The sequence below is a fragment of the Macrotis lagotis genome, chromosome 2 (genome assembly GCF_037893015.1).
Source record: "Macrotis lagotis isolate mMagLag1 chromosome 2, bilby.v1.9.chrom.fasta, whole genome shotgun sequence".
Lineage (NCBI taxonomy): Eukaryota > Metazoa > Chordata > Mammalia > Peramelemorphia > Peramelidae > Macrotis > Macrotis lagotis.
Genome location: NC_133659.1, coordinates 324,960,537 through 324,982,533, shown reverse-complemented (window position 1 = coordinate 324,982,533; position 21,997 = coordinate 324,960,537). Strand labels below are relative to the sequence as shown.

The 21,997-nt window shown below is 44.4% G+C and overlaps 2 pseudogenes; both read right to left on the bottom strand.

Annotated features, from left to right (window-relative positions):
• Positions 1–5,077: 5,077 nt before the first annotated feature.
• Positions 5,078–19,141, bottom strand: LOC141512262 (activating transcription factor 7-interacting protein 1-like; annotated as a pseudogene).
• A 452-nt stretch (positions 19,142–19,593) lies between these two features.
• Positions 19,594–21,289, bottom strand: LOC141512261 (activating transcription factor 7-interacting protein 1-like; annotated as a pseudogene).
• Positions 21,290–21,997: the final 708 nt, after the last annotated feature.

Genomic DNA, 21,997 nt, shown 5'->3' with positions numbered 1-21,997 from the left:
TGTGGCTTTGAGCAAGTCACTTAACCCTGACCGCCTCACCTCCAGGGCCATCTCCAGTCGTCCTGCACCATATCTGGCCACTGGACCCAGGTGACTCTGGAGGAGAAAGTGAGGCTGGTGACTTAGCATGGCCTCCCTCCCTCCAATTCAATTCACTTGCTTGTCAAGGCATCATCTCCTAATGTCATGGTCTTCTTTGAAAAGGAAAGACAAACACGAGTCTCAGGCAGCTATTAGTATATGTCATCTTTTAACACTAGGGCTCTGACCCACAGGACCAGTCAGCTCCACCTTCCCCATTTCTTATGTTCTCTCCACACTGCGAGAGGTAAAATTCTTAGACCAGCACCAGAACTAATGTTATCAATAATCAAGAACAAAAATCAGAGGTTTGAAGATGATCAGATACTGCCATCGTTCAGGCCATAAATGATGCCCACCAGGGATCTGGTGGTAATATTCCCATGACCCTCTGAGGCAGCTTCTGGGAACAAAGTCTTTGGACTCAGGGGGAGTATGGTTGCAAGGCTGAATAGAATAAACCCTCATGAGACAAGGTAGAGTTGTATCCAACTGATGAAGATTTGTCGCCTAGTAGGAGTCTACCCATAGTTCCACATATTGGTTGAACATACTGATTAAGACTTGTCTCTTAGTATGAAGGATGCGTCTTCTTGGGTGAGGATCCAAAGGGGTGCAGCTATAGCTGTGGAATGCTGACTGAATGTCACATAGTCAAAACCCTAAGCCTGACAATACCACAGCACCGAGAAGCCTACACCTAGAAGGTCAAGGTCTCCCCTTGCATCCAGGCCAATACGTCCCATTCCCACCATATCAGTCATAGTTCCTATGGTTCTGGAAGAGTTCCTGAGAATAGTGTCTTTGCACAACAGCTTCACATGTTAATACAAACTGCTTCCATGACGATCATCTATTTCTTCAAGAACAAAGGACCACAGCAAACACAGCCCCTTTCAAACTACCAGTTTCCCTCCTCAGTCTTTCATCTCCTTTTTTCTGATAGCCTCTCTGAGTTGTGATTCTCCCATATCTTACTTTCTCACTTGAAATATTCATCACCCTTTAAAAAATGGGAATAAAACACTAGACTTGGAGTCAGGAACATTGAGTTTGGATTCTTGTTTTTATTGTCTTTGTGAGTCTCAACAAGTTAGTTAAACTCCCTCACCCCCTCACCCTCAGCTCCCTCATCTATAAATTGGGGGCAATGCTATCAACTAAAATGCTGAGTTGTGTGAGGATGAAATGAAATAAAATATGTAAAGGGCTCTCCAAACCACAAGACATTATATAATGTCTTGCTGGAAACTGCTAAACCCAAACATAGGCTTCCAAAATTCATCAGGGAATCTGTCCCTGGACCTACACACACATAATAAATAATGACATCTGCTTGTGTAAAAGGACCCAGTGAACAGTATCATACAGATTTTAAAGAGGAAAATGTGCCTCATTTCCTCTAAAATCTACATAAATTAAATAAATGCCCATCGATTGTTAACTCAAGGCCACCATCTTGACACTGCATAGTGGTGTGATATCCTGCCCTGCTTCCACTTCCCAACTCTCCGGAGTATTGACTTTGTAGCTGTAAATGCTATATCCAAGTCACTCTGCCACATTTATAGTCTATATATGCTGGACCTGGAGTCAGGAAGATCATAGTGAATCCTTCCTCAGGCACTTACTGCTCCTGGGATCCTGTCAGCCTCAGTTTCTTCATCTGTAAAAGGGGATAATAATAGGATATACTTCACAGGATTGTTGTGGGGATCAAATGAGATAATTTATGCAAAGTGCTTTGCATATTTTAAAACACTATGTAAATGCAATTATTAAAACACAAATAAAATATTTTACCAGTGAGATATAAGGAGGAAAAAGCTTCTTCTTCAAATTTCTAATTTTCTTTCCTCTCTAGTTTAAAAAAAAAAGGTAAAATTTCACACAGTTACAAAATCAATGAGAAAATAAATTAGGTGGATGCCGTAGAAGGTTGGGAAGTGGCGGTCCAATGGGAAAGTATCCAAAGCAACAATTCTGCAGTGTCAGGATGGTGGCCTTGGACATTTATTGAGCACCTCCTCTGATCCAGACACTGCACTGTGCACTGGTTTTATTCTCAAGGGGGGAGCATCAGCCTAAACGACCCCCTATGGGATACTGATAATAAATTGACTGACATTTATACAACAATGCATGGTATATGCACCAGGTGTTTTCATCCCAACAGCCCTGGAAGATAGGTTGTGATGGAGGTAGGATTATTATTTCATAGATAAAGAAACTGAGGCCTAGGAATATTAGAAGTCATAGCACCTGGGTTTCTTAGGACCTTGGCTCTGCCAGTCTCTTAAAATGATGAGGAGGATGTGTTGAGGTGTTAGGAGGCACCTCCTTTTCCAAAGCTCTGCAGAACTTGGTGCTCCCCTCTGGATGATCTCCCTCCTCATTGCCTTGCTCTGACCAGCACCAGGTGCCCTCTGAGCTCAGACAGGTTCTGGTCATGGAACTGCTACGAGTCCTCATCATCAGGGCCATGGCTCCCTGTGCAGCCTCTGGTGTAAGCCTTGAGATCTGGCCACCCTAAAGCAGCCCCCCTACCACAGGCAGGACCCCAGTTCCCCTCCTTGCTTGAAAGCCAATTCCCTCACCTACAATTAAACTTCTGTTGATCCCTAACTCCCCCGTCTCTGATCCTCTCGGTTTGGCTCTGGCTGTCCACGGTTAGAGGTCAGTTTGGTTGGGTGGACTCGAAGGTCCTGCCATCTCTAAACCGCTCATCCTCTATGACACTATTTGAAGGTCATTTGAATGGTAGAGATGAGAGGGAGAGCCAGTACAGCCTGGGGTTTAAAGCCCTTCGTGGCCAGATTCCAGTCTTTTCCAGGTGCCCAACAGATCAAATCCTGGACCTGCAGTCAGTTAGTTGTGGTTCAGTCATTTTTAAGTCCCATCCAGTCTTCATGACCCCATTGGGGGCTCCCTTGGTCAAGGTGTTGGAGTGGTTTGTCATTTCCTTTTCTAGCTTATTTTTCAAATGAGAAACCCAGGACAAACAGGGTGACACGACTGGCCCAGGCTCACCCAGCTAAGAAGTGGAAGATGAGCTTTCCTGACTTCGGGCTTGGTGTTCTAACCACTGACCCACCGAGTCACAAGACCCGAGTTCAAATCCAGCCTTAGACACTTACTAGCTTTATGTCACTTAGCTTTTCTCCAAGAGTGGCACCCACGGCCTAGGGTAGTGGTGAAAAAAAAATGAGATATCATTAGTAAAGGGTGTAGCAGTAAAAGGCACAAACAGGCTCTTGAGTTTTAAAAATGATTTAACTTACTCTGCCAAAAAGACTTATTTTCTTCTTCTTCTCCCTTCCTGCTTTCTCTTACTTCCCTGCTCTCTATGTCCGAGCCCCTTTGTCTATTTTAGGTTCTCCCTATTGCATTTTCCATCTTGTGCCTTTGTTTCCCTCTTCTCTTCTGCCTCTTCAGAGCCTTCCAAGGCTCAGCTCCAATGTCAGCTCCTGGAGAAGCTTCCTCCATTCCCGATTATTACTGGTCCCTCGTCTTCAAATGATCTTGTCCTGATTTTGATTTACCAAGTCGCCCTCCCTCCATAACCTAGCTCTGGGGGGCCAGGGAAAACTCATCCCTTGGATTTGATCCCCCCCCCACTCCCTCTGCACAGAGGTGATAAGTCTTGGTGTCGTTGTTGGTCTTTGGAGACCCATGTGAATCCTCATTCATATTTTAAATCAATCCTTTTTTGGGGTACCCTGGCCCAGAGAGGAGGGTGATGGAAGGAGGCCCAGAGGAGGCTGGGCAGGGGTCGGGAGAGATCTGCTTAAGACTGAATTCCCCATTCAGGTGTGCTTGGTTGCAAAACCCAGACAGGAAAAGTTGAATTAAAATTGATTTTTCAAATTGAATCCTATTTTGAATGAGCTCGGGGAGTTTGCTGGGAATCCTTTCGTTAAATAAAAAAAAACCTTTTTATATCTGATCTAGTATAATCATTGCTAGATTTATCTGTTGCCTCCATTCAGGCTATCCGTTAATGGGTTTTCTTATTATATTGACTGTTCCTAGGTCATTTTTTCCTCCTGTTCTCCCAGGCTGGTAGAGCGTCCCATAGGCGCCTCAATAAATATTTCTAGTAGTAGCATCTTGACATCTCATTTCCATTTCCAAAAGCTGCATTTTACACGTTTCCTTTCCTAGAGGCATCGACTGCCTCTTTTTACGGTAAGGAAGATAGAAGTGTCTATCATCTTAGCCTTTCAGGTTTTTCTGAAGAACACAGGGCAATATTTATTTTGTCTAGATACAATATGAGAAAGACAAAGCCGGGAAGAGAGAGACTGAGAGATCGCAGCAGAGAGACTGGAAGGAGAGAGACATGGAGGGAATCAAAGAGAGTGGGAAGAAGACTGCAAGGCTCTTTCAATTATTCAGCAAGCACTTATTAAACCTCGGTTCTATATGACAAGTGTTCTGCTAACCACTGGAACTACAAAGCCAAACCATCAACAAAACCAGCCTCGTGCTACAAAAGGCTTCTCTTCTGTTGGGGAGATAGCGTGCTCCCCAAGGGAAGAGAAACCTTTTGAAGAATGAGGCTGTTTTCATAAATGTATATCAGGATTAAATGCAAAATAAAGAGCAGGTGGCTTGGAGAGGGGGCAGAGTGGAGGCCGTCTGGGGGTCTCCAGCGGGCCCATCCACAGGTGCCTATGGAGCCACAGAGCAAGGACAATGATAAAATGGCCTTGGGGTCTTGGGGCCATGATGGGGGGGTCCATTTTTGGATTTCAAGGGGTCTATGATCTTGGATGGGAAAATAAAAGTTACATTTTTCATTTCAATAGAATTGGCTTCCTTTGCACTTTCTGCATTCGGATTCTCCTTTCTTCCTCCCTCCCTTTCTTCTCTTTATTTCTCCTTCTTTCCCATTCTGGGAATGCGTCTTGAGGCCTCTCTCAATGACCACAAGGTCCAAGACACACACCAAGGAGGAGAACCCTGATCTGAGGCAGTCCTGCTTTTACAAAGGTCACCCGGACCGGACGAGAACCAGGGCTCCCGATGGCCAGTCCAGGCTCTCCATCTCCAGGACCAAAAGCCTCCAGACATTATCCGAGGCCTGCCTTCTGACCCCCAACCCCACCACTGAGGAGCCAGCTGGGTTGGCATGGCACAGTACTTGCCACAGGAGCTGCTGGGGAGGGGGCTTCCTCTCTCCGGGCCCCTGACGCCTTCCAGCCCCATGGCTCAGAAGCTGCTGGTGGTCTGCCAGTGGGCCAGGGTCACCCGCATGACCCTGGCCCCGAGGCCGCCCCTCTGCTCTACAGTTGGTGGACAAAGCCCCCCGCTTCTAGCTTCCAACGTATGAGTTTACTGAGGGCTTGTCCAGCCTTTCTGGGCCTCAGCTCCCTCCTCAACTACATAAGGGGGCTGGTCTAAAGGGACCTCCAAACTCCTCTTTTTCAACGATGAAAAACCAGAAGTCCCTGAATCTGAACCTAGTTCTTGGAGCCCCATCTAGCGGTTGTGTGTTAGAGCTGCATGGGCTCTTGTGGGGGGCGGAACTTCATTAATCCTGCCTGGAGGGGGTGGCTAGGTGGCACCGTGGATAGAGCACCGGCCCTGGGGTCAGGAGGACCCAAGTTCAAATCCGACCTCAGACAATAATGACCTAGCTGTGCGGCCTTGGGCAAGCCACTTAATACCATTTGCATTGCAAAAAAAAAACTAAAAAAAAAAATCCTTCCTGGAAAAGAAATGGGGCTTTGGAATGGAGGGTGGGGAATGGGGAGCCGAGGGGGGCAAGAAGGGGAGGAAGAAAGAGAGGAAGAGAAAAAGAAGGGGATGAAGGGAAGGAAGGAAGGAGAAATAAAGAGAAGAAGAGAGGGAGGGAGGAGGAAGGAGGAAGAAAGAGAAGGAAAGGAGGAAAAGAGGGAGGGGAAGTAGCTTGAAGGGATCTTTTTTTGTTTTAGAATTAAAAGAAGACATGCCTCTCCATGAATTCATATGTGCGTCATTGAGGATCACCTGGGGGAGAAAAGAAAAAGGCCCCCCCATATACACAGCAGCCCCTTGCCCAGACTGACCTCCTAGGACACTTTGAAAGAAAAGCCAAGCTGTATGTGAGCACCCCTGGGTAACGGGCCGACATAACCCTGCTAACCCAACTGGAAGAGTTCTCAAAGGTGGGGTGCCAATCACAATTCTGAGTCGCAAACATATTGAAACTCTAGTAGGGCCTCATCCCTAAAGGAAGTCATTTGTAAATCGATCAGCAAGGATTTATGAAATGTTTACTGTGAGTCAGACAAGGAGGAGACTCAAAGACAAGCACCCCAGTCTCTGTTCTCCAGGCCTGCACACATTAAGTAGAAACAAAAGAAGCATAAATCTGTAGTTTGGGGGAAGAGGTCCCTTGGGCTGGGCTCTGAGAGGGAGCCCGGCCTGGGCATGGGGACCTTCCCCTGGGCAGAGGCAGCAGATGAAAGATGGGGTGTTTCGTGTGAGGTTGACCAGCCAGGCCCCCAAAGTCTGAGAAGGGGAGGAAGGCTCAATACCCTTCACTTTGTAAATCCGGTTTTGGGGATCTACTGCTTTCAAACTGGAACCCACCCGGTCTCCCTTACAATGAGGGAGTTGTGGGCTCTGAGAGGTCTAAGATGACGGCATGTCACTCACACCGGCTCCAATGAATGTTTGCAGACAGACCTACAGACTCCAAATATCCTGAGCCGGAGATGGGCAGCTCAGAGGGAGGCATGGGGCCTTATTTACGAGGTGATGGGTGAGCTGCCTGGGTCATTCGAGCTCCCCTGGCGTGCTGCAGCCAATCTAGATGGGGTCCTCCGACTGACCCAGACTGGGCTTGGCATGTGGCCAATCTGGCAGACCACCCCCCCCATGGGTAGTTCAGTCCAATCAACCAATCAATCACCTTGCAATTCAGCAGAAACAGTAGAAGGCCCCAACTGGGGGATGGGGGGGAGGGAATAGGCTCCTTAACAAGGAGGCCAAAGAAAAGCCACAATAGGTAGCATTGATGCAGATGGCAAAGGGTATCTCATGTGGCACAATCACACAATGAGGCATTATCCCCTTTTACAGATAACCAAGTAATTAATTAAGTTAGAGTCAGGATTTGAACCCAGATCCATGGATTCCAGATAAAACTTTTTCTACTGTCCTACCGGACCTCTGACTTCATAACACCACACAACACAAGACAACAAATGTGTATTAAATGTCTACTCTCATGAGAGTGGAGTGTGCTGCAGAATCGATGCTTTTGAATTGCTTGACTAGAGAAGGCTCTGGAGTGTCCCCTGGACTTAAAGAAATTCATTTAAACTATTCATGGGAAGGTCAAATACTGAAGCTGAAGCTTAAATCCTTGGTCACATAATGAGAAGATGGGACTCATTACAAAAGATCCTGGTGCTGGAAATGGTGGGGGGACCAAAAGAGAAGGGTCTGAGAGCTGGGGGGGGGGCATCCTGGATACAGTGAAGATAAGCCTGAACAGACTGGGTGCAGGATTAAAGGGCCTGGTGGGCTGGGGTCTCTGAGGTCACCAAGAGTCGAGCATGACTGGACACCAGCTGGCTGGGAAATGGAAGGCAGAGAGGATGAGGACAGTCCCCTTCTGGCTTCTGGGACTCTATGGGGAGCCCTCACAAGACATGTGAGGAGAGCGTGAATGGCATCCTGGAAGAGGGGGTCTCCTCATTATAAAATGAGGGTTTGGGACGGAGTGAGTTCTAAGGATTTCTTGACTCACTTAATGACATTTGATTTAACAAAAGACTGAGATGACAAATTTATAGATGACACACAGCTAGGAAGATAGGAATGATAATCACATTTCTATATGACTAAGATTTGCAAAGTATTTTACAAATCTCTCGTTTTCTTCTGCAGGGACAGGCTAGAATACTAGACTAGATAATTATGATTAGATATAATAGGGGTAAATGTAAAGTCTGATCCTTGGGTTCAAAAAATCAGTTTTACAAATGTAAGGGTGACTCTGGGCCAGTCATTTAGCTTCCCAACACATCCCCTCCCACCCGGCTCCAAGATCTGAAGACCTCCAAGATCATCCAGAATAGAGCCAATATGCATTGGTAGAGAAAGTTACCTGACTGAGGAGCTCCCCACACCAAAAACCAGAGGGATGGGCTCTTCCCTCCCCAAAGAAAAATCTCAGAAAAAGATTGAGGGTGGGGGCCATGCTAGTGTACTACTGGCTGCTCTATGCAGGGGTGTACTAGAACCCACTCATACTGGGAAGCCAGTTGTTAAATTTTCAACATAAGCATTGCACCTTGTTAACTAGCAATAAGGACTTGCTAGATGACTTTGTTTCTTGTCAAGACTTAAGAAAATGATGGGGGGAAATACTAACAACATAGAATAAACTGAAAATTATGTCCTGCAAACATTCGGAGGAGGGAGTCAGTTATTGAATATTTACTAGGCGTTGGAAAGCTTAGCAGAGGGTTTGAGTTTAGGCTGCATTAGGAAATTCGGGGCTTTGGGAAATAAAAAGGTGACTGTCCCCCTGGCCTCTGGCCACAGTCGGGGTCACCTCTGGTGCCTCGCTTTTAGGAAGCTGAAGGAGGGCTTCAAGCTTATGTGAGGGCTGGCTGAAGGCAATGAGGTCATGCGACCTGAGAAGAGAAAGTGGGGAAGGCGAAAGAGGATGGGACAGGAGAGAAGAGCCGTCGTTAATGGAGGGCCCAGACATTCAGAGCTGAAGGACCAGATTCATCCTAAGGACCCCAGAGGTCATAATCGGACAGTGGACGTGGGAAAGAGGCCTCAATTTAGACTTGAAGGTGGACAAGCTTGCTGTGGAGGGGGCTGCCCCAGAGGAGTGGCCGCCTCAACATGTTCTTTTCACCCTCCACCAATTAAGAAAAGACCATTAAAAAATGTGTTCTTTTCAGTTGCAAAAGTAAGTTCTGTGAGATATTTTAATTTAGAAATATGTTAATAACTTCAGGCTGTTTTTGTTTAAATTTTCCCTTTATGCCCCCCCCCCTTATAATGTGTTATTCCTTCTTTGAGACAGCATGGTGCAGGAGTTACACAGCCAGAATTGCTGAGAGAAGAGACGGAAGGCAACAGAGCAAGACCCAGAGACAGATGGATTAAGAGACTGGGAGACAAAAATAGAGATGATGAGACAGTCAGAGAACAGAGAGAGATTGTGACAGAACTGGAGACACATAGATAGACCTACAGACGGACAAAAAGACAGACAGAGAGAGAGACAGAGACAGACAGAGACAGAGACAGAGTGAGTTGTGTTCTGTTCAGATCCTCTCTAGGACGCATTAGCCCCCTCGCGAGTCTCTAAGACCGTAAGGTCCCTAATTGGATTGGAGGACCGAGTTCCTCTCTTAGGTCCCAGGGGTGCACACATACGTGTGTTGTCCGAGTGAATGGCCTCCCTCTTGTTGCGGGTTACAATGCAAGTTGATTCTCAAGCACCAAGACTTTCTCTTCACTTGATTCCTTTCATGGCTCAGCCTGAAAGAAGGGAACAGACCCCAGTGACTAAGGGGGGCTTGAGGAGGGGGGCTGCCTTGGCCAGAGTCTCTCCCAACTGAAGGGGGGTCCCTCCTTCTAGTCAGCTCTGACATGCCCTTGAGGGACATCTGCCAATGTATTGAGTTATGTCCAAGTGAGTGGCTACTGGTCAAATGAGCCGATAATCCTCCAGGAATCTGATCCTACCCGAAGGCTGTGCCTTTGGTACCAGTGGCAACATGTGGAAACATGACCTTGTAATCAAGTCGAGTGAGAACAGAGTTCCGGGTGGAATCAAGGTACAATCAGCCAAGGAATTCAAGACCTGGTGGATGCCTTTGTTTTTGTTGACTTGGGGGAAGTAGGAGGGATGGGCAGGCCCCAAGTCAGACTAAAGCAGGAAGTTTGCAGAGGAGGGGAATTATTTTCCCCAGGAAACTAGCCTCAACTTTGACAATGGATCAGCCAGAGGGTGACTTTTTTTTTCCCTTTAATAGGCCTTCAACCGAAGGATCATTTCGGAGTGAATCGAAAGAGGAAAGACCTCCAAAAACTAAAACTAAAAATACCAGGCTTTGGGAGCTGTTCAGCATAATGGAGTTCTTTTTTACAGGGTATCTTGGGCTTATTTTGTAGAGGCAGAGGGGAAAAATCTCAGAAATGATTTCAAAATTAAAAAAAAGATAAAAAATACATCTTTGAGTTAATGAGCAATAATAAGCAAAATGAAAAAGAAGAAAGTTCACTGGTTTCTCATTCTCTTGATAGAGTTTTGGCACTAAATCAGCTGGTGAAAAGCCTATAGCATTCAATATTCCATATCTACAGTATTCAATATAGGAGACAGAGACAAAAACAGAGAACAGAGATGGAGGCAGAGAAAGAGAGTTGGCCTCTGAACCAGGAAAGACCTCCATTCAAGTCCTCCTTCTCTGGAATCCAATTCACCTGCATGCCATGGCAACCCCTCCTCTTTGAGAAGAGGACGAACACCAAATGGAATAAAGAGCTATGAGGAATAATAATGAGGTCAGGTCGACTCCTGAGAAGTTATTTCATGGTCCATGGCTGGTATAGTAGAGAGAGCGGCAGTGATTTTCTGTTGGTGCTAGTCCAAGTTTTTATTTTGGGTTGATTTGGCTTAGTGTGAATATCATCATTCTTTTACACTGATGTGCTTCTCATTCAAGAACCAGAGAACTGGAAGACAAGTCATATTTAATGGGAATTATCAAGTTCACAGGCTCTTAGGCAAGTTCTCAGCTTAATACAAACATCAAAAATAACTCCTCCACAATGAGAAACTTTTAAGAACAGCCCTGAAAATGTGAGACACAAAAGAATTCCTGAAAGTAGTGTAGTAACAAGAGATCTCTCCTAGAGCCAATGTGGCACAAGATCACAGAGATATCTCAACTTTGAGAAGAAAGAGGAAAGGAGAGACAAAGGCAAAAGGAGAGTGAAAGGTAGGAGGAGGTGGAGAAGGGAAAGGAAGAGGAAGGGAGGAAGGAAAATGGAGAGAAAATGCAGAGGAAGATGGAGATGGAGTCAGGAAGATCAAGAGGAACAGAGGAAGAAAATTGGAGAAAAGATATGACTGGCTCCCCAAGCTATTAGAAAAAGAAAGCCATGCTTCTCTATTTTCCACCAAGAAGGAGAGAAGTCTGCATCCTCCTTTTCATCAGGAAACCAAAAGGGATCATGGAACCATAGGTTTAGAGCTGTAAGAGACTAGGTTTTCAGATGAGAAAATGGAGAGTTAAGCTAGGGTCCTCAACACAAGAAGAGAGAGAACCGGGTCTCCTTCATAATCCTCAAAGATTTCAGAATCAGAGGGGACCTCGGAGATCATGACCAAGAATCCCCTCTACAAAATGTCAAACAGGTGGAGACCTCCACCAAAGGAGACTCCCTCCTTCCCTCGGCTGCCCATTCCTGAATGCCACCACCAGGGCTCCTATTTCTGCCCTTAACAAAGCCAACCCCCTCCCTGGTCCAATTGATGGGTTTTCAAATACCTGAAAATATCAAAAATGCTCCTTTTGTTGCCAAGAGGGACAATTAGGGAGGGAATCTCCAAACTCTGACTCAGGGTGGTAAGAAAGGCATAAACTTTAATTCACGGGCTGCACAAACCATTTACAAGCTACTACCAAAAGTTCACAAATTAGGTTCTTCAAGAAGCAACAAGATACAAAAACCTAATAAAAAAAATAAAGTAAAACAAGAAGCAACAAGATAGTAAGATTCAGTATTGCTGTGAAATAAAGGGAAAGAGAGACTCAAAGTGCAAGCCGATAGCAGAAGTGGAGGGAAAGAAGGGCTAAAGGGAAGGCAGGACACCAGTGATCCCTAAGGAGGGAGAGGACACTAACTGGGTGAAGAAGGAGAGTTTCTAAGAAGAGAATAAAGTGAAAAGAGAAGGTGGAGCAATGACAAAGAAGAAAGCAATGTCAAAGAAGAAAGCCAGGTTAAAAAAAGGAAAGGAAAGGAAATGGCCACAAGGCAGTGACTGGGCTTTGAACAACAGAGATCGAGAGCATGGAGCTAAGACCACCCTGGTCCAGAAACATGCAGCTGAGATCCCGTGGATCCAGACCAGAGGAAGGAAGGGGAGGGGGGGAAGAAACCAGAACCATTCTGCCAGGAGGAGAGAGAGAGAGAGAGAGAGAGAGAGAGAGAGAGAGAGAGAGAGAGGAAGGGATGACTCCCTAAGAACGCCCTCTTGGCAGGTGGAGCGAGTGGCATTTAGGGCCTTGCCTAACACCTGGCAGACGTGTGGCTTCCCACTGCAGAAGTCACAGGGGTAGTCCCCCTAGGAGCAGCTAAAGTCTGATGTAGGGCACCATGCATGCTCCTGCCCCAAGGGTGTGTCCAAGGAAAGACTTCCTTTAGAAGTCCAAAATGGCTTAAGAAATGGGGTTCACGGGGCGGCTAGGTGGTGCAGTGGATAAAGCACCAGCCCTGGAGTCAGGAGCACCTGAGTTCAAATGTGGCCTCAGACACTTAATAATTACCTAGCTGCATGGCCTTGGGCAAGCCACTTAACCCCATTTGCCTTGCAAAAACTAAAAAAAAAAATAGGGTTCACAAAGAGCCAGAATGGAGGACCCCCACAGTGTGCTTCCAATACAGAAAGATGACAAGGTTTCTCTGGGCAGGGAGATCCCCTGCTTGCTTTGCTCTAGATTCTTCTTCCTAGACTAACATTCCCAGCACCTTCACTGCCTGGCTCTTTCCAGGCTCTTTCCCATTCTGGCTACGAGTCTCTGGTCACTCCCTCGCTAGTGAATGTTCTTCCCAAAGTGTGGCATCCAGAAGTGACCACCATACACTGTTCCTGCTGCCGGTTGTCCAATGCAATGTGCTCTACATAGCCGGGGTCCCAGAAATCCTCCTGAGGATGAGGATGTGTGCAAATAGTCTGGACATTGGAAAGGACTTCTCATTTACATGCATTTGCCTCCATTTTTAGATGTGCTCTAAGTTTTTTACTCATTCTTCACACCAGTCAGATGGGTGGTCTGTGGATCCATATGGTGTCACAAGAAAAGAGCCCTTCCTTCCAGGGTTGGTGTGAGGATCAATTCAGAGAATATTTGTCAAAAGAGTGTGGTTATTGTCATTGAGAATGACTCTATTTGGAGTTTTCTTGGCAGAGATACTGGGGTGGTTCGCCCCACTTTATAGATGAGGAAACTGAGGCAAACAGGGTGAAGTGACTTGCCCAGGGTCACACAACTGGAAAGTGTCTGAGGCCGGATGAGTCTTCCTGAAGATGAGTCTTCCTGACTCCAGGGGCCCAGCACCAGACACCCGGCTGCCCAAAGTGCCTAGTGTTTATTAAAGATTAAAATCCTTCCTCCCGTGTGATATTGTCAGAATTGTCCTTCAGAACAGGTGAGGCAGGGACAAGTTTTTCATGGGCAGCCTACTCCTTCTAGAGCTGTTCATAATTATTGGTGTAACCAGAAAACCTTTTTCTAGGGGACACAGAGACACTGGTTTGGTTTTTGCCAGCATGGACCCATTGATAAAAACCTATTTCTTTCTTGAAAGCAAAATTGCTCCAAACACAGCTGCTTGCCTGGAAAAGGCTTATTTCCCCTCATTCCCACACATGCACACACACAGCTCCTCCTACACTAGTGGTGACACCCTCTGTTACATATCCCCTGGAAAGGAGGCTTTTGACAATGATGAAATAATTTTTCCACTTTACACAAAATGTGTTTAAAGGAGTCAGATGGCTAGTCTGTGGACCCATATGTTTAAAACTCTATGGAAAGCAGGAGCTTCAAGTTGATGAGTTGGTCCAAACATTCTGGGGGAAAAATTGGAATTATGGGAGAAAAATTACTAAACTTTACACCCTTTGAACCAGAAATCTCTCTGCTAGGCAGAATGTTTTTTCTTATTTTAATGACACTTTTAATTTCACCAGTGTAGGAGGTCCTCAGTGACGAATTCCCTCCACCAGGGCAGTTCAGAACCTTCTACAAGTTAGTCTTACAAAGTTTCCTTAGTGCACTGGGAGGCTAAATGACTTACTTGCCTGGGGTCACACAGCTGATGTTTTTCAGAAATTGGACTTGAACTGATATCTTCTGACTACAAGGCCAGTTCTATATTTTAAAGGTTAGGCTATCTCTTTCCCACTACCCTACAGAAATAAAGCCCCTCCATGTCAAAATGTTCTCCTGTACTTTTTGTGATAATAAAATGTGAAAAAGTGTAACATATACATCTAATGAATATTGTCGTGCCAAAAAAGCCAATGAAGATAAAGAATTTAACAAATGAGATGATTTGTATGAATGGACAGATAGAAAGAAGCAGGACAAGGGAAACAATATATAATGACTAATATTGTACATTTTTAAAGTTACAGTATGTGTATCGATTGCTATTTTTATTTTTGCATTTTATCTGTCTTTATCAAAAAAATTAATAGATCCCAAGGACAACCAAAGATAAATACAATGACTAGTGTGGAGTCCAAAGGTTGGATTGTAATGGACACTAATGATATGGACAGTGGCAGATATAGTAGCTGTCTTGATCAGTTTTACTTGGATGTTTTTCATTATTCTGAAAGAAGAAGTCTTTGAATGGCAAGTAAGAGGAGGAGAGGGAAGAGAATAAAGAAAAATTTTAGTGATGTAAAACACATGAAGACATTACCAAAAATTAGAGAAGAGAGTGAAGAGGGAAAAGGAAAAGAAAAAAGAAAGAAAGGGAGAGAAGGGAAAGGGGAAATGAGAAGAGGAAAAAGGGGGAGAGAAAGCAAAAGGGAGAAGAAAAGAGGGTAAGAGAAGGGAAATGGGAAAAGAGGAGAGAAGAGAGAAAGAAAGGAAAGGGGAGGGGTGGCTAGGTGGCGCAGTGGATAAAGCACCGGCCCTGGAGTCAGGAGGACCTGAGTTCAAATGTGATCTCAGACACAATAATTACCTAGCTGTGTGGTCTTGGGCAAGCCACTTAAGCCCATTTGCCTTGCAAAAACCTAAAAAAAAAAAAAAAAAGGAAAGAGGAGAAGAGAAAAGAAAAAAGAGAAGGGAAGAGGAGAAAAGAGAACAGGAGAGAGAGGGAGAAGAGGGAGAGAAGAAAGAGGGAAAAGCAAATTCAGCCTCCAATTGTGAGTCCAAGACCTGCCTTTGACAGTACTGGGTGTGTGGCTACACAAGATCCTTAACATGTATGTCACTGCTCTTGGCAACTTTCTAAGGTTGAAGTTTTCACATTTTTTTGTGTGTAATGGACACCTTTAATAATCTGGTGAAGCCTATGAGCCCTTTCTCAGAATATTGCATTTAGTAAAGGGAGTTTCCTCACATGAACATTCCCTACAGCAATGAAATAGTCCCTAAGCCTTTCCCCCCATAGATTTAGGAAGCAAACAGATCCTTGACATGGGGTTTTCTGATGGTTTTCTGGGTCTCAGTAGTTCATGTTCATTTCTGAAACAAGGGCGATACTTCATGGATGAAATAAGAGACAGAAAATTCATTATATCCTCCAGTAAGCTAGAAGGGATGGGCATGCACACCTAGAAACACTTTCCTCTTCCAAATATGTGCTTTTCCTCTAGAAGTCATCCCCGTTACTCTGCCCCTTAGAAAACTTGGCTAAAGGCATTTAAAGAGTCATAAATTTTGTTGAAAAGAGATAATACTCAAAATCTTCAGGAAGATCCAATAAAGACCCCTAGCAAATGTGTTAGAGAGATGGCTTAAGCCCCCAGGGATGGGAGGCTTCAAACAGACTTCACCCCAAGTTGGTATGTCACACAAAGTTAACTTCCAGTGGGAAGTGAGACATAGCTGCTTTCATATCCAGAAATGAGTCTGAACAGGGAGATGGCACATCCAAGTAAACATCCAAGTGCTGCTGAGGTTGGGTGGGGGGAGCCTGTTTCATACTCAAATAGAGAGAGGAAATGTGTCGCTGCTTCATCTGTAGCCCATTTCATGTGCTAGCAAAAAGAGCTCTCCCCAACACCACCACTCTTCCCCTTGGGTAATTTTCTCCCTCCTGTTCCCAATGCCTTTATTTGTGAACTGAGAGGTTTTTTATGTTTGGATATAAATGAATGTAGTATGTAGTGTATTACACACATCTGTTCAAGAAATCTTGCAGAATGTGGATGTTACAGTAAAAATCATGCACAAGATTAAAAACAAGACCTAAATATGGAACTCTTAAAAGAGAAATAGATGTATTGACTGGGATCACTGAGAGGTTCAAAACATGCACCAATGCCCCTGGCTTGGACACCAAAGTAATATTTGCTGCCAGATACAAAGTGAGTGAGAGCACATGCCTTAGGCAAAGGAAGTACTCTTACCTCCCCAAGTTTATTCCACTGTGATGATATTGTGGCACCAGGATCTTCATGATAAGCAACCAGGGTCATTTCCAGTCTTCAGTTGGGTGGTCAGTCTAATACCTCTTCTCTCCCACACTTTCTTTGGGAGCCTCCCAAATACTGAGCTAACTCTGGCAATACGAGTGTCAACCTCATTGTCAATGTGGACCTCCTTAGAAAGGGCACTGCCAAGGGAAGCAAACTTGTCCTCAGTACTCAAAACTTCTCCATATCTAGCAACTGGACCCAGATGTCTCCAGAGGAGAAAGTGAGGCTGGTGACTTAGCACAACACACCCCATCACTCAAGTCCAAGTCACTTACTTGTCATGGCATAACCTTCCTGATGTCTGAGAACAAAGGGCAAACACCATCATATCATCATCATCATCACCCTCACTTGTGCTGGCACAGCTGTGGTTCACTTCCAGGATACTCATAACAGAATGATGCCATTCTGGCTTTGGACTTGAGCTAACTACAAGTGTGGCTTCTGAGGAATGGAGGTACCAGTGGCTCCTTGGGGCAAACACTGTGGTTGCAGGGTTTCAGGTACACAGGATAAGATGGCTCAGGATGCACCTGCAGGGGTTGGTGATGCGCTATTGTTCCAAGGGTTAGTCCATTATTCATAATGTATGTAGTTGCAGATCGCCCTGTCCTATAGGTAGAGTTTTGCAAAAGGGCTCCTCTTTCTGGAGCCTGGGTTGGTGGTGCAGGAAGAGTAGTGTAAACCACTTGTCTTGTAGTCACTGGCTGGTGTGGTTGGAGCTGTAGGAACTAAGTATACAGTTGTTTGGGATGGTCCACTTGTGGGCACCCCCCACCCGCTGCAAAGGGGCATGCTGCTAGGGTTGTAATGGACCAGACTCACTGCTGATACAGGCATATGATTTAGCTGGTTTTTTCTTTTGATCTTGTGAAGTCCCAACTTCATTATACAATATGAGATCCATGATGTGTCTTGAGTCACTGCCATGACTTTTCCACTTGATGGTGGATTCTCGGTTGCTCTTTTATTCATAGAAGCATCTGTGGTTTTGTCAGTCTGGTTCCCAACTCTAGATGGAACTGTAGTATCGCTAGGCTTAGCGGCAGAAGCTAGACCAAATGCAGAAGAATTTCCATCTGGATGGAACTTTGCTGGGCTAAATTAGACAGTCCTGAAGGACCTGCTGCAGGTCAAGAAGGAGATAGGCTGTGAATTGGTTTTACTGGGGTTTGTGAGGGGGCTGGATTTTTGGTAAGACCACTGACTGCAGACTGACTTTGCAAAGAAATAAATTTAGTATTGTCAGACTGTTGATTAGTGACTGGTGCCCCCGAGTAACCCAGTGGGAACTGAGGGTGGGAAGATACAGCAACAGATTAGTTGATTGATTGGTTGGTTGATTGGGTCTTGTCCTTCATCATCAAAGAGGACCAAAACAACATTATAATGTTTGAGACAAATGACAGTATGTCTGACTGTGAATGATCAGCCCAGTGTGAGCCCAGAACACTCTACCACAGGTCGGGCACAAACAGCCCATGTGAACATCTGGGGTGGGAACTCTAAACTTACATATGCCACATTTCCTTTGAGCTGCTTCCATTCTGCCTTCCACATGGAGCACAGCCCCCTCACTGATGAGGGACCACCATGCTAGGTGGTCCTGTGCCAGGACATGCTGTACAATCAATTCTAAAGTTCTTCAATGAGACCTTCAGAGTGTCTCAGTACCGCTTCTTCTGACCCCCTTGGGAGCATTTGCCCCGTATGAATTCTCCATAGAATAGTCTTCTTGGCAAGTCTACCTCTGGCATTCTAACAACATGTCCAGTCCATCATAGTTGCACTCTCTGCAATAATGTTGGAATGACAGGCAGTGTAGCTCAAAAAAGGACCTCAGTGAATGCTTCTTCTTCTGCCAGGTGATATTCAGAATCTTCCTAAGACAATTTAAATGGAAGTGCTTCAGTTTCCTGACTGTCCGAGTTTCACAGGCATATAGCAATGAGGTCAGCACTATGGCTCTGTAGACCTTCTGTTTGGTGGTCAGTCTAATACCCCTTCTCTCCCATACCTTCTTCTAAGAGCCTTCCAAATAAGTTAGTTCTGACAATGCAGTTGTCAGCCTTGTTGTCAATGTGAACCTCCCTGGAAAGGACACTGCCAAGGGAAGTAGACATGTCCAGAGTACTCAAAACTTCTCCATTTGCAGTCATCAATGGATCCACATATGGATGTTGGGGCTCTGACTGATGGAGCACCTGGGATTTCTTGGTGTTCATTGTTAGACCAAAATGAGCACAAGTAGCAAAGAAGTGATCCATGCTTTGTTGTATCTCAGTTTCAGAGGCCTCACTGATGTACAGTCATCTGCAAACAGAAGATCCTACACCAACCCTCCCTCCACTTTGGTCTTGGCTACTGAGGCAGCTAGGTGGTACAGTGTGGGGCAGCTAGCTGGTGCAGTGGATAGAGTGCTGGCCCTGGAGTCAGGAGTACCTGAGTTCAAATCCAGCCTCAGACACTTAATAATTACCTAGCTGTGTGGCCTTGGGCAAGCTACTTAACCCCAATGCCTTGCAAAAATCAAAAACAAAAACTCAAGTTGAATTTACCATCCCTGTGGTAGCTGACCTTGAGGCTGTGTTTATCCTCAGTGAAAGTGTTTGATAACATGGCTGAGAACATCATGTTCAGAATCATGGGAGCAAGGACACATCCTTCTTTTACTCCACTGAAAATCTCAAGAACATCATCTACTATCCAGAATTCAGGCATACAGCTGTCATGAAGTTGATGGACAATACTGATGAACTTCTCTGGGTAACCAAATTTTGACATAATTTTCCATAAACCCTCACGACTGATGGTATCAAAGGCCTTGATCAGATCTAAAAAATGTATACAGACCTCTGTTCTGTTCCTGGCATTTTTCCTGGAATTATCAGGCAACAAACACTATTTCGACTGCTCCTCTAACCTTTTGGAAGCCACACTGGCTCTCAGGGAGGTAACCAACTTCCAGATGAATGTCAGGTTGGTGCAGGAAGAACTAATGCCATCAGAGGCTATTGGAGTTTGAGATTTAGGTTGACCACTGACCACTATCTGGAGGCTGGCTGGAGACACATTGGCAGGGTTTTGAAAAAGGGAGTTTAAGAGAAACCTAAACTAGACTCCAACATCTGTCTCAGTGTGATAGCATTTCAATAAGTGCAATCATTAATGCCGACAACTTCATTTGCAGATGACTTCCCTGGTGATTCAGGTGGATTTGATGTATTTTCTTGTCTTTCCCTAAGGTCGTCTCTGGGTCAACCTGGTTATTTTAAACCTGCAATTTGGTAAGAATAGTTTAAGCTTCTAATCATATTCAATCTTTTCTTTTTCATGAACATTTTCAAGTCTGCTAGCGTCTTATCAAACACTGAGTTTTTCTTCTAAAAGCTGTTGTACAACCTTTTGGAGTTTCTGGTTAATGACTCTTGCTACTATAGTCTTTACTTGGAGTTATGCTCCATACTCCTCTTCCAAATTCTCATGTTTAGATAGCACATTTTGCATATCTTCTTATTTGTACCATTTTCTGGACAATAATTAATTTTTTCCATACTTTTCTTCTTTATGAGCTTGCTTTTCTTCTAATTCTGAATCCTTCATTTGTTTGTTTGTTTGTTTGTTTCTCTTTCTACTGGGGAACTCGATTCACTTGTCAGGACAACATCAACATCCTTTTTATCAGAAGCTTTCTCTTCACCAGAGAGTACCAAGAAAGCTAGCTACTCTCTCGTTTGGATGGAACTTAAGAGAATTTTCCAATTTTTCTCTGAAATCTGGGTTTTTCTCTTCAAGTGAATGAAAGAAGTTTTAGAAAAGCTAAGTTCATCTTCAGCAGAAACCAGTTTTTCCAAATTGGGAATAATTTCATCTTCTCTATAGTCTATGTTGTCTAAACTTTTCTTATTTTTAGCATCTTGAACATTTCTACCACTGTTTTCTGGAAGATCTGGAGATTGGTCATCTTCACTCTTTGCATCTTTGCTTATTTCCATACTGCTAGATATTAGTTTCTTTAAAACTGCCTCTGGGGGCGGCTAGGTGGCGTAGTGGATAAAGCACCAGCCTTGGAGTCAGGAGGACAGGAGTTCAAAATCAGCCTCAGACACTTGTCACTTACTAGCCGTGTGACCCTGGGCAAGTCACTTAAACATGGTCATCTCCAATTGTCCTGATTCCTATCTGGTCCCTGAGCCCAGGTTGCTCTGGAAGAGAAAGTAAGATTGTCACAGCTTCCCCTCACTCATATTCAATTCATGGGCTTGTCAAGGCATTATCACCCTGATATCATAGTCTTCTTTGAGAATGAAAAATTAAAAAAAAAACTATAGTTTTGTCCTCAAGTGGGTTTTCTCTCTCTCTCTTTGCCCGATTTTCATCATCTGTTCTATGTGTTTCAAGGCTGTCGTCTTTATTTCAATTAGGAACTGTTACCAATTTCAGGGACAGAGTCTTTTTCTGATTCATCAATTATAATTTTAGGAGATCCTGAATCATCATCATCATCTTCTCTTGCATCAATAGTTAAGAAATTAAGGGGGGATTCCTTCAATTCAGATTTCTTTTCTTCAAGATCCAAAGAAACATTTTCTATGTCATTCACCTCTTTGCCATCAATACAGTTGCTATTGGCTAATGGTGAATTTAAGCCAGAATCACCATTTCCATGTTTGCCATCTAAACAGTTTGTAGCATCTCTTTGACCTTGTATACTACTTCAAGTTGTAATGGCTCACTCACTTTGTTTGGGGGCTTACAAACGTTTTTCTGAGGTTCTTCTGTACTTTCCATTTTGAATCGCCATCAGGGGACTGACAACTAATGTTGTTCTTCAAGAATTCTCTGTTCTAATGCCTTGTCTGGATCTGCCTGGTGTTCTCTGACCCAGGGACCTTCGGAGATATTCTCTGCTTTGCCTTTCTTTCTTCAAAGAGCTCACAGAAATATTTATAACCTTGTTGGCTCTTTCTGTCCTGCTGTTCCAAGTTGTCTACTGGATAGGCTGTCTTTGATTCAAAGAGTCCCATGTAGGAAGTTGATGTCTACACATTGGCTCATCAGCTTCTGCCTCCATTTCTCAATGGCACAGGATTTTGCTCATTTATTTTAAAAAATAGTTGAGATGGTCCATTCTTTTGTCCAAATTGATGTAGCAGTAGCATTGAACAAGGGCCTCTCTATTTTTTATTTAAAAGGGAGGTCTTCCATTCAGTTCCAACCGTACTTATTAATCTCCTACAACATGCAAGTTACTAAATTTGGCTCCTGGGAAATTACACATGCCCTCTGAGAGCTTACATCACCATAATTAACATTTTTAATTGTGACTAATGAGAGACTGAATGTGGAAATGAGGAAAGGAAAAAAGGTTTATACTTACAATTTATAAAGACCTAGGGCTTATGAGACACTATCCTAAGCACTTTACAATTATTCTCTCATTTAATCCTCACCATCACCTTGGGAAGGGGGTGCTGTTATTCTCCTCATTTTACAGTTGAA